At 36.0% G+C, this 14,113-nt stretch overlaps 1 protein-coding gene across 1 annotated transcript in view; it reads left to right on the top strand.

The window, feature by feature from the left end:
• Nucleotides 1–14,113, top strand: part of CDH12 (cadherin 12) — an 875,493-nt gene that overhangs the window by 711,062 nt on the left and 150,318 nt on the right. The gene's annotated exons all lie outside the window — the stretch shown is intronic.

The raw sequence follows: 14,113 nt of genomic DNA, 5'->3' as shown, positions 1-14,113 counted from the left end.
ACATCTCGCTGTCAGTTTTATAGATCTGTGTTTGAGCATTCTCTAGGAAATAACTGCCCCTTCCCAATAATTGACAGTGTTATTGACAATGATGGAGAAGAAGCAACCAAATTACAAATACGTGGTTTAAAATAGCTTACTTTGTAATACAAAAAAAAAAAAAACAAAACAAGAAATATTGGGACATCAAAACAATTTCTTATGCAAATGTCAAGTTAGCAATAATAGACTGTGTGTCCGAAAATGTGGTTAACGATTAAGCATGGAACGGATGTTGAGCAAGGTCGATAGAGATTTCAGAGGAAAATCAACATTTAAGACTTAGCAGACTATGGAATATATTTTGTTCCAAAAATTTGAAGAAAATTCTAGTGAATCTATCAATTGTTTAAGAGAAAGGTCACTTTGTTACTAACTTGTGCTGCGTGCAATATGCCATGGAAGTAATATTCACAGATAAGGTTTTTACCCTGACCCGAGGAAATTACTTAATGATCCAGATATTCTCCAACTTAGACTTTCTCCTTGGGGACAAATTTGGACGTTATGAATGTGGTCTTAATTCTTTAAGATCACTACAGTAACAATGAATTACAATAAGGATCTTCTTTAATACTGGTGGTTATGCATGGGTATGGCATGCAGTTGCAGTAACTTTTCCTAGAGAGCTGACAGGTGTAACACCTTTAAACCCTTATTCATACTTGTTTTATCTTCCTCTGCCTGAACTAAGCCAGTTTGAGGCAGCTGACTGGGTTATTCATAACTAGGTCTCTATGACACGTTTTATAAATGCCAATTGTGAATCATAATTTTTGTGGTAAGACCTACCGTTTCCAGAGCAATAGTTAGGGGCCAGGTGATCCACCTCAAGATTTGTATTCCCTGTTTTATTATTTAACCACTACAATAATTTTATGCAGTATTGTTTACTCTCTGATCTTCATTTTTATATGAAAACTGAACTCTAATTCCAGCAAGTAGGTATGACTCCCAGTCTCTTTAGAACAAAGTTAATTGCAACCAGCTATTCCCTTTAGTGGCTTCTAAAATGTCTTTGGGCCTTAAATTTAGCTTTCAATCTCAGATGAGCTGGTTAAGGCCTCGAAATGCTTACTTTTATTTTATTTTATTTTATGATAAACCTGAGGATGGGAAATCCTGTTTAAAATAAAATCTGAGGACTAGGTATCTCTTATTCACTGACTTAAAAGAAAAAAAAAATAGTATAAGTGTAAATAAAATAATACACACCTAAAGAGAATTACACTGCTGGCTATTAATATGCACCCCCTTATTTTTTTTTCCATGAACTCTATTTTGTTTTATATGAAGTTTGAGGAAAAGTGTTAAGATGAAATTTTTGGTGGAGTTTTTTGAAGGTTTTTAAACAGAGAATATTTTCTACATGGCCATACATAAATAGTCCCAACTCCACGATGGAAATAGTGAAAATGATGACTATACCTAACATTAACTTATTACACCATTATTATAATTTAGAAACTTATACGAATTTCCAAACGTCCTTGCTTTCACGGAAGTGCCATAGGGCATATAGGGAGACAGATCAAGAAATTGCAAAGCAGATACATTATCTTACCATATGAGCTACCCATGGCCACAGAGAACAGCTTAAGTGGTATAGTAGGAACAGTCTCATTGGTCTCTGTCTGTGCCCTATAGGCAGAATTTTTGCCAGGAAGCTGGAGACAGAATGCTAGCTGTTTTCTACAAATAAAGATATTCTCTATGTAAAACCAAAATGCGATTACTAAAGTCAGGAAATTAACATTAATCCGTTATTGGGATCTAACTTTTAGACCCCATTCATGCTTTATCAGTTGTTTCCATAATATCTTACTAACACAATTTTCCAGGTCAAAATCACATGGTGCATATCTCTTTAGTTTCCTTCAATCTGGAGTAATTCCTTACTTTTTCTTGATTTTGTGACAGGTTTGAGGATCCTTGGCCGGTGATTATTTAGAATGTCCTTCATACTGGGTTTGCCTGATGTTTCCTCATGTACAACTTCAGGATATGCTTCTTTGTTAGGTACATCACAGACATGATGCTGTAATCTTGTTGAGTCTTCTCAGGTAGAACAGGGTTTTGATTTGTCCCAATAGTAATAATGCTAATTTTTATTACTTGACCAGCATTGTGTATTAGTTACCTGTTGCTGCACAAGACATCAGCCAAAACCTAGCAGTGTAACACAACAAACGTTTATTATCTTACAGGATCATGGATACCCAGGAGTGGCTTGGGTGGGTACCTTTGGCTCAAGGTCACCCAAAAGGTTGTATCCAAGCTGTTGGCTGGGGCTATGGTCTGATCTAAAGTCTTAACTGGGAGGAGGTAGGGATTTGCTTCCAAGCTTACTCCTGTGGTGATTGGTAGACCTCAGTCTCTTGCTACGTAGACCTTTCTGTAGGGCTACCTCACAGCATGGCAGCTGCCTGGCCCCAGGAAGACCTATCTAAGAGATAGCCAGAGAGAAGAACATCTCTGATCAAAGCCACAGTCCGTATTTATAACCAATATTTAAAGTGACATCCTCTAATTTCTGCCATATTCCAACTGTTATAAGTAAGTCCAGTCCACATTCAGGAAATGGGATTACCCAAGAGAATGAATACAAGGTAGCTAAGATCATTGAGGGCCTTCTACCAGTTTACCCTCTGGACCCCAATCATTCATGTTGCTCTGTCATGCAGTATATACTCAACCCCTTTGTAGGACCCCAAATTCTTTTTCCCTCATTGCATGAGACCAAAGTCCAGAAATTCATCATACAAATCAAATGCAAAAGCAAATGAGATTCCTTAGATTTATTTCCTCTTGATCTCCAGACTTGTGATGCTAAAGAAACCAGTTGCTTACCCCCACCACAATACCTAACACAGAGTGGTGAGAGAGGGATGAGAAAACTCCTGTAGACATTTCTGTTTAAAAAAAGAGGGAAAATGCACTAAATAAAGGAGTTACTGGTCCATCGCATTCCTGAAATCTAGCTGGTAAATACTAACAGCCTTTGATTAGGCTCAAGGCTGAGAATATTTGCCCATGGCTCTCAGTTATCCCGCCTGGGCTCTTGGTTCTACCTTCTGAGTTATCCTTCATTTTTCTGTGCAGTGCAGCACGTACTTGTCTCTAAGCAGCACTCTTGGTTGGCTTCCTGCCAGTAGAATTCAAAGGATTCAAAGGCCTATTCTCACTGTACAATCTCCGACTCTCTTTCTTCAGTTCACACTTTTGATGTTTCTACATATAGAACTCTTTATTTTGTCAGTACTATGGGTATCCCATGAATCTTTTGGGGGTTCATTGAATTAGACAAAAAATCCCTTCAAGATAAATCCTGTCTACGTTGGACCCTATGGAGGTGCCTGAGTGACAAAGCCTTTCCATGAATTAGAACCCTTATTGTTTGCTAGAAAGGATCTTTGAGTCATACTTACCCATTTATCTCTTAAGAGAGAAATTTGTCTGACTAGACAGCAAGCCAATGGACTATCCTTGATCTTTCTAAGATCTTAATAAAACATTTTACTGTCACTGCCATGGCTTTATCTTTTGACCATGCTTTCCCATGTGACCTGGATTTGATTTTGGCCTAGAAACCATTTCTTAATTTTAGCATCACTTGCCATCTGGAAAGACTAGTAATCTTTAAAACCAGTGAGACATGGATCCTTTTGTTCAAAAGTCCCTGGGTCCTTTTTCTACTGTTCAAATAAATGCAGGCAAAAGTTTTGATAAATTTTCTGTCACTGCATAACAGTGATCTTCTAGTTACCAGTAAGATATTCTCAGTTTCCTGCAAGTCCTCATGTGCAGCGCCTTCCAAGTCCAACATGCAATAAAGAGTGTGTTCAATGCCTTTTATACTGACATGCTCCTCAAAGCCCACACTGCCTGACTGCAAAAACATTACCACCTTTTACGTGTTTGTTATAGCAGCACCCCACTACCAGGTACAAAGTTGCTATTATCTATGACTATATAACAGATTACTATAGGATTTAGAGGCTTAAGACTGCAAGTATGTATTATCTCTTGATTTATCTGGATCATGACTTTGGGCTCAGCTTAGCTGGGTGTCTCTGCATTAAAGTCTCTTGTGGATTTAGAGTCAAGCTGGCAATAAAAAATGTTGTTTCATCTGAAGATTCCCCTGTGTGGGGAGTATACTTCCAAGCCCAGTCATGTGGTTGTTGTCTTGGAGTTGATATCCTGTTACTTCTGCTATATTTTATTTGTTGGGATCAATTTGATAAGTCCATTTTACTCTCCAGGGAAAGGAATTAGCCAAAGGTGTGAATATTGGAGACAGGCATAATTGAGGTCCATCTTAAATGTTGTCTGCATTAGACAATGATTCCACTATAAAGTTATTCTTTATCGCTTTGTAATTATTACATATTTTGTCAAAAGGTTTTTTTTTTTTTTTTCTTTTTTTGGTCAAAAGTTATTTTGAAACTAGGGAAATAAGCTGGTCCACATCACACTTTCAAATTATCCGTCTATTAGTTATTGTCAGTGTGGTCTCAAGGTTTCTTATTGTATTGAATTGGTTCTAATGTATTACAGCACCATTATTGATTTTAATATTGAAACTATTTCAGTTTTAGTCTGAAATGTAAAATATAAATAAAGACACTTTAAGCTGATTTTTGTGTCATTTCAACATTACCTCTTAATTATTTGAATACTCCTTTACTTTCTGGTCCCAAAATATATTTGGGACTTGTCTTGTATTTTTCCTTTCTCAACTCTGGGAGAAACTATTTCTCCAAGGAGCTCTCTCCCCACCCTCATAGAGAATAATATTTAGAAGCCAAACTCTGGTTGTTATGTGTGTCCTTTGCTATTGGAAATTCATTGCTCCTAGGCCCTGTCAGTGGGCACAGCTAAAGAATATCTATCATCTATCTATCTACCTATATCTATCTATCTATCTATCTGTCTATCTATCTATCTATCTATCTATCTATCTATCTATCTATCTATCTATCATCTATCTATTTATATACACATATACATATAATATTTATTTCTGTATCATTCTTTTTTTAAAAAGATTTTATTTATTTATTTGAGAGAGAGAACGAGAGAGCACGAGTGGGAGAGGGGCAAAGGGAGAAGCAGATTCCTTGATGAGCAGAGAGCCTGATGTGGGGCTTGATCCCAGGACCCCAGGATCATGACTCGAGCCGAAGGCAGATGTTTAACCGACTGAGCCACCCAGGTGCCCCTATTTCTGAATCATTCTAAATATATTGAAAACCTTGATTTCACACCAATACCTCCTACTCTAATCTAACCCCACTATTTATTCTAGTTTCTTTAACCCTTATATAATTTACAACTCTCTTTTCCAAGAGTGAGAACGCTAGCTGTTGTTATCCTTAATATATTTTGTTATTTGATCAAGCCCCCGTATGCAACCAATCTTTCACTGCCACTTGGTCTCCAGACACCTTGCAGATGCCCCGATGACTCCAATCCATCTTTGAAAATCTGTACTGTCTGTTTCCATTATCTTCTCTATCCCACTGTGCAGGTTTTGTACACCTCACTGGGACTCTGAATCCCCACACTAGGCCATATTTCCCATATAGAACATGCCTTCCTCATCCCACCTGAACTCAGTGTGGACACCTTTCTCACTGGGCTCAGGCGTCAAGACCTTGTTCTGGTCTATTGCAGCTCCTGTCCAACCCCTCCACCCCTATAACCCTGGCAGCACAAAAGCCTACCTTTGCCCACCCTAGCTAGGCTTTGGGACTAAATTATTCTAGAAGATAAGCAAAGAGCAAGGGCTCTCTTTGATTCTTAAAGGAACTTAACGTGTTTTTGGAAGCGATAATCTCTGGGTTGTATTTTCCATATGCATTAAAGTGTTTAAATCAGCAGTCCTTCATTTGACTTGAATTTCCTTCATAATTTGTTGAGCTGAGTCCAAATATTGATATGAGAAGCCAAAGATGACCTAGGAAGTTGTTGATAAGGGCCATTTTTGCCAAAATATTTGTTTTTGAAATTTCTTTTCCACATTGGGAAGTAGCTTTTCTATTATCACATTTTATGTATGTACACACACACACACACGTACATATATACAACAGAACTCTGTTGTAACATGTTCAATTGCGGTATGTGGGTATTAACCTTAAGAGTCCAAATCCCTGCTCGACTATTTCCTAGGTGTGAGTATTTGCCTAGGTTATTTGTCCTCATTGTGCTTTAGTTTCATTACCTGCAAATGAGGAATAAAAATACCTAATTCCCAGAGTTACTGCAAGCAGTAAAAGAGAAAATTTATGTGTAACACTTACCACAATGCCTGGATAAATGCGATCAATAAATGGGGATGGATCCTATTAATAATTTGATGAACATTCTCAGGAAACTGGTAAGAGAATGCCTAACTTATAGAGGTCCTAGCTAATTATCCTTCTCCTTTTTTTTTCCATATAGTCCCTCCCTCTGACACATGAGCTCAATATTTATGATTGTTTTTACTACAAGCTCTACCTAGTCTCTTTAAAAACCTAATAGTCTTTCTATCCCCATTTACATTTTCTTAGGTGTAGAGTACTCTTCCATCTTAATTTGTGGCGACAAGCTGTTGGTTTGTAAGAAACACCAATTATCAGATTACACTTCCGCTTTCCAATCTGCTGGGTGGCTTTCACACATTTGATGGGATTGAGCGAGGTCTGGTGATCCCTCTGGTGCAGCAGCAAAGTGTCCACAGCACAGAGCATGGCAGAGCTCTTTTCAGGGCCATAGGATGTTATGACTGTGGGTTCAGGGAGCATTTTATTCCTCCGTTTGATTCCTATGTTTTTATTAGTGATACAATTGCGAAGGTAATACTATTGACAGTTTTTGTGTGGCCTTGAGAGAAGTGTATGAATTGTTCTAGCAGCAGCACAGTGACTCCCTAAACATAAACCATGCTGCATTGATAGTTACTTTAGCAGCCACTGATCAGCAATAAATGTTAAAAATTAACAAGAAGCTCCTTTTTTTCCTAACCACCAAATGACTCTAAGCATTAAATATATGTGAGCAGGAGTTGATGCTTGGCCACCGAGTTGTTCAAAACATTAAACATATTTTTAAAGTATTACTCTTTCCCCAGCCTCCAAGTGGTTGTAAACATTAAATATGTTTTATAAAAACTGCTTTGCCAGCTACTGGCAGGATAGCTATGAACATCATTTTTCTTTAAAGTTGCCTTCCAGCTGCAAGACTTTTTTTTTTTCTTATTTGCTCTATTTTATTTATTTTTTTTGTACACAAAAGCCGGCAAGAGGAAACCTTGGCCCAACTGTCTCTTGCCTTGTAAGTGATCATGGGAGCACAGTTGTACCTATAAAAAACCATGCAAGCATTAGGAGTTCTCAGAGGTTTGATTGCTTGTGCTGGGGATTCCACATAGATGTCAGCTACATTTCCCAAAATCATTTTTGTTTCTGCTTTCCATTGTGCAATGCATGGAGGTATGAAGAGGGGTAGGATCTAAGCTTATTATTTAGGAAAATAACTTCAAGCAGCCAGACGCAAATGGATTATGCCCATTGATCAAGGTGAAAATATCCCATTGAGAAAACAGGCTCCAAGACAGGCAAAACGGCAGGGCTAGTAAGTGAATGCGATCTTTAACCCAAACATGAGGAAAGACTTGAAATCTCTGTCTGGAAATACCTCAGTGTGACAACTGCATGCAATTCCGACAGTGGAGGGCATGTCCCTATATGAAAGTCTATCCAGGAATTAGCCCAGAAAATTTGTTTATTTGAACCACATTCACAATGAAAACAAAGTGTGGCACTTGAGTCAATTGAAAACATGAATCCACTCTGTCACTCCAGGCATAGCAATTCATCATCAAGCCAAATATATTACCCAGTAAAGCTTTTATTTCTACCAGGTCCAAGTATTTTCCAAATCATATAAAATTGTCTTTTGCCAAATGTTTTATTCTAGGTATATGTACAACAGATTTCAATATCTATGGAATAGCCATTATGTACCAGGCACTTTTAGGTACTGAGGTTGGAACAGTGAGAAAAACAGACACAACTCCTGCCCTCAGAAAGTTTCATTCCAGAGATCTAGTGCAGGGGCAGGCAACTATGTTCCGTTTCAGTGGAAAACAGTCACACTTCATTTACATATCATCTGTGCCTTTTCACACTATGGTGGCAGTGTTGACAAAAAACTGTATGACCAGCAAAGACTAAAATATTTACTATCTGGTCCCTTACAGGAAGTTTGTTGAGCCATGAAATAGTGGATTGAGTATCGGAGGAAGTTAAGATAAGGTCAATATTTTAAATACATGTATGAGAAAGAGGAGTTTATCTCCTCAAGAAGAAATGAACGAGAGAAAGAAAGAAAGAAAGAAAGAAAGAAAGAAAGAAAGAAAGAAAAGAAAGAAGGAAGGAAGGAAGAAGGAAGAAAGGAAGAAAGGAAGAAAAGAAAGAAAGAAAAAAAGGTAGATATGGTAGGACCAGAGGTAAAATGAGGAGTGGAAGCAAGTCCCCCGCTAACACAGGCTCCCATTTAGTTTGTGCTGAAAGGAATGGTTTGACTTGATTATAAACGCTTAAGCACTGTCCTAAAGTATTAAAAGTTCATGATATTGTATTTTTTATTTCCCTGCAAAAATAATTCTTTCAATTATGTAACCATATATATATATATATATTAATTAATTAATTAAAAGAAAAAAATTAAAGCTGAAACTAAGAAGGTAGAAAGAGAATAACCTCTAGATTGGGTGGAAACATTCCTTATTTGATGTCTTGGGATTCATTAAGTTCTTTGCCTCGCTGAGATATAAGCGGTAAAAGAAAAACTGAAAATTACTGGAAGCAAATTTAAACCCAACAACCAGTCTTAATGATTGCTACCCAGTAAGTATTATAGGAGACTTTCTCAGAAAGTTAGGTTCAGGTGACTTTATCAAGATTGGCACTATTTTCAATTCTGACCAAGAAACTGAAACTTGAAAAAAAGAATCAGCAGCTACAATTTTATAAATAATTAACAAAAATGAATATCAAAATATGGTACAATTTGTTTAATTGGCAACAGTACTAGAAGAAAAAGAAACATGTCAATTGAACTGTCATCTATGCTAATTTTGCCTCTGAGAAAAACATTGTAATGGGATAATTTCATGAAATGCTTTGATGGCAAGAAAGTGCCAAAATATGATTAGCTACTGCACAATTCAAATTAGACAAGATAGCAATTGGTGGCAGCCTGAATATGGAGAGGTTTTGTTTCATGCCTTTTTCTTCTCTTTTTCCATGTGTTTAATCAAGGATATTTTGTTTGACAGTGAAATGATTTATACTAAAAACATTGTTATCACAAGAATTTAGTAGAAACTTCACTATAAAAGGAGAACACACTTCCATGTTCCCAAATCTCTTAAAAAATGTAATTACCATCTGAAAGAATTTGTCATCTTCAAAGACGTATTTTTTTTGTTTTTTGTAACTGATACTAAGTACCTATTTAGCTAAAGGCCATAATTAGAAGCAACTTACCCTTATGATTGTGTTTATATTTCTATTGTCGAATATATTCACTTGGTATTTAAACTGGGTTGTCTTTTATTATTTTTATTTCTACTCAGTCAGAATGGATATTCTAGAATTTTAAATGGTCATGTAAATTTTACTACCTATATTTCTTATCCCTAGTTCTTTAAAAAAAAATAATCTGGTATATACCTAAACTAATATAGAGTTCTAAAAATCAGAAATACAAATGGGATTATGAAGATTCATTTTCTAGTAGTTCTTAGCTTTGCACAAAAGGTTGCTTAAATACAATGTATAGAAATTCTCTTTTGTATTTTTTTAAATATGATTTATGTGTCACCTGAACCATAACAGATCCTTATTCCATATCACCAAGAACACAGTCTTCCTATGTTAATTCCTAAAAACAGAAGCAGGTTTAGAGTTTCTAAATGTGGGAGAGCAATTAGAGTTAAATAGTGTTGAGTCTTTCCTTATAATAATAAGATTATTTTATTTGTTAAATACCAGGAGGAGGAAGACTTTTAAAGATTATTCTTTGGGTGCATGTATTTACTTCTCATGAGAGTGGCTTGTGGAAAGTATCTTATAAAGCACTAGTACAACTGAAAATATTGAGGTTAAAAGAGTGATTGTTGAACACTTGTGATAAATAATTGTCCTAATTCTAGAAAGGCAGAATATTACAGGGAAAACAAAATAGACTTAATAATACCGAAAATCTGGATTCAAACTTCGATGAAGTATGAGGGAATATTTAGAAAAGAGTCTCCTTTTTGTAGAGCTTAGATGGAAAATACTGTTTGTCACTAAAATTATTTTTATAAGGATTGACAGTGATATAATTTGTAAAAAACAACAAACTCAAAAAACTAAACCTTGGAAGGGTTTCAATAAATTCTAATCATTCCCTCCTCCCTTCCCTCAGCAGCTTTTTCTATGGGGTTTTAGATTTGGGGAAGGTAAGAGTCTGATTACTTTTCTTTCTTTATCCTTGTAATTATTCCTAGTGAATCAAGTAAGAAGGACATTTCTAGAAACATCTCCTTTCATGAATACATATATATATATTTTTTAATTTTTTTTTTAAATTTATTTATTTGACAGAGAGAGACAAGGTGAGAGAGAGAACACAAGAAGGGGGAGTGGGGGAAGGAGAAGCAGACTTCCTGCGGAGCAGGGAGCCTGATGCGGGGCTCGATCCCAGGACCCCGGGATCATGACCCGAGCCGAAGGCAGACACTTAACGACTGAGCCACCCAGGCGCCCCCATATATATTTTTTATTAAATACCATTCATCCAAAATATTTGAATAGTCTCAGAACATAGGTAATACTATATGACAGGTATAAAATATCAGGAAATACTACACAAAAATAAGTCTATTGGATGTTAAAAGTAATGTCTTATAGTTCAAAAAATGGACTGCACAAACACATTTCAAAACTATCAACCAATGCAATCTAATTTTCATTTATAGAACATTACACACAAACTTGCATGATAACATCTTAATCAGATTTACATGGAACATTTATGAAGAAGGACTATGTATTCTAGGCTCTAAAACTGTATAAATTCCATAAGATTAAAATCCGAGATGAAGCAATGGTCTCTACATTGTTTGGGATATTGTTTAAGTGAATGTGTATATTTGTGAATCTCAATAAATTGAACACTTAAGATCTATGCATTTTACTGTATATAAATTCTAACAAATAACGTGTAGGTAGGTAGGTAGGTAGATGGATGGATGGATAGAAGATAGATGGATAGATAGAAAAGTAAATAAAAAATAAGAAAGTCAATCAATCAACACATCAGTAAATAATGTATAAAAATACTGTGTAAAAAAAGTTAAGCCCTGGGGCGCCTGGGTGGCTCAGTCCGTTAAGCGTCTGCCTTCGGCTCAGGTCATGATCCCAGGGGCCTGGGATCGAGCCCTGCATCGGGCTTCCCGCTGAGCGGGAAGCCTGCTTCTCCCTCTCCCTCTGCCTGCCACTCTGCCTACTTGAGCTCTCTCTCTATCTCTCTGTCAAATAAATAAATAAAATCTTAAAAAAAAAAAAAAAAGTTAAGCCCTGTAAAGGTGAATAACCCATATCCTTTATTGGCAAAAATGCAAATGTTACTTTTTGTTTGAATCCAAAAATAACCCCCAAATCAGAAGTAGAAGTAATGGAATTTGGTTCATATTACAAGTTTTGGTCAGGGAATTTATTACAGGTGATCTTCCTTCCTATTCACAGAAAATGTTTGTGTTAAGTCTTTGCTTTTAGAAGAAAGCACTCAGCTTAGTTCTATAAATTATGAGTTCCAAAATAGGTGCTTTTAAGCATTAGAGATTAGTAAGAAGAACAGAGTCTGAACATTGCGGCAAACATGAAGATGCCCCCACTTTCAGAAGACTCGTAGAATGATCACTGAATGGAAAACTCACACATACACAGTTATTTCTCTGCAATTATTTTAAGTGTCTTCTAAATTTTGTGCAGTAAAATATTTATTGTCATCTAATATTGTTCCATATTCCTTCTTTGTGGGTTTATTTTGTTTTATATTGTTTCTGTTGGTTCTGGTTTATTTTGTCTTACTGTATTGTATTCTATGAGAATATTGTAAGATTAGATTGAAGATACAAAGTATTTGAAATTGCTTCTACCTGGTCACCACATGAATGTGGCTATCTTACACAGTGTTCAAGTCTTGAGATTAGCTGGTTCACATAAACTCAGGTTGTGAGATACAAGATAGCACTGGTTTACATCTGGTTCATCGTACTCTGACAGTGTAGGCTTTGGTGATACTAATCTTCTGGAGAACTCTTGTTAGACTTTATAACGTATGTTAGACTTGGGCTTTTGTTTCTTGTTCATTCACTCTGAAGCTTTCAAATAAATCTTTATATTTGTAGGGAGAAAAAATTTGCTGCTGGAAACATTGTATCTCTCTGGATTCCTCTATTCTTTTCAAATTTGGCCTCATAACTTATTAAAATTATATAAACTTTCAATGTTTTTAAAAATGTGTTTAAAAAAACGGGCGCCTGGGTGGCTCAGTTGGTTAAGCGACTGCCTTCGGCTCAGGTCATGATCCTGGAGTCCCGGCATCGAGTCCCACGTCGGGCTCCCTGCTCAGCAGGAAGTCTGCCTCTCTCTCTGACCCTCCCCCCTCTCATGCTCTCTATCTCATTCTCTCTCTTGAATAAATAAATAAAATCTTTAAAAAAAATGTGTTTAAAAATGTACCATAACTAGCATTTTTGTTTTTTTTTCATGGGAGGTATAGTCCAAATAACATTCCTGCATTGCTGGAGATTGAAATCTCTGCTTATTCGTATATGCAGTACATTTTACATATTCGACCATTTGTCTTTTTCTAATTACTTTTATTTTAGAACTCATTTTTGGAACCTCTATTGTATGGGAAAAGAGATTGGCATTTGATTAAGACAATACTAGCTTCATGAATTTCCACCTGAACGGCCATAGGCAAGTGATTTGACGTTGGCAAGCATCTGTTTTCTCATTTTGCCATTGTAAAATGGACATGCATAACTCTGCTCTATATGGATTAAAGAAATTAATGTGTAAAAATCTAACATAATATCTGAAAATAATAGGACCAGAATATTTAACTCCCTCAGCCTTCCTATCTGCCACAAAACTTCTTGGATGTGAATATCCCAAGGGAAGACATGGTATAACCCCTGTACTCAATAACATGAATTTCATTGTTGGGTTCTGGGGCAAGTACTTCTTCCAAACAAATCAGACCGTATCACTCATATAACTTTCTTCTGTATTTTATAAATTGCTAATATTCTCCTGTTTGCAGGAGAATCAAGGATAAATTATTTGCTCACAATCATAACCAAATAGTACCTAGAAAATAAAAACCACTAAAATAAGCCAAGCATCAGTTCAATTAATAACTGATCTCTTCTTCTTTCAGAAATACATCAGTTGTTACTCCATTAGTAAAATCTCTCATTTTACAATACTAAAGCAGATGCTCTGACAGTTATAAGCAGCATACAGAGTTTTAGACTGTAGTCTCACTTCTGAGTTTTAGCTTGTGGGCCTTATTTTTTTTTTTAAGATCATTTAATTTACTAATAAAGTTACTAACTTGGTAACTGCGAAGCCATGTATTTTTCTCCCCAATGTGGTAAGTCAGAATGAGCTAGCAATGAGTTGTCCTCATTTTTGAATAATGATTCAGCATTAATTTAGATATATAAAACATACATACACACACTACTCTGAGGGGACGGAGATGAGAAAACAAAGTAAACATGCTCAGACACACAGAAGAAATATGTAATGTCTAATTTTAACTTTAAGAACAGGGGGGAGAGGAGTGTCAATAATCTAAAAAATATTCTAAGTGTTTTTGATTAGCTAACCTATGTAGTTGAGTATTTTGTTGCCAGTCAATATGCTAGAATCATAATTACAGCAATGAAAATAATTATCATTGAGTTATAAAAAATATCTCTGTGCTCAACAGCATTATCTGTCCATTCTGGTTA

Source organism: Leptonychotes weddellii, chromosome 7 (genome assembly GCF_054177405.1).
Source record: "Leptonychotes weddellii isolate Sample4059 chromosome 7, ASM5417740v2, whole genome shotgun sequence".
Taxonomy (NCBI): domain Eukaryota; kingdom Metazoa; phylum Chordata; class Mammalia; order Carnivora; family Phocidae; genus Leptonychotes; species Leptonychotes weddellii.
This window is presented reverse-complemented; position numbering and strand designations above follow the sequence as displayed.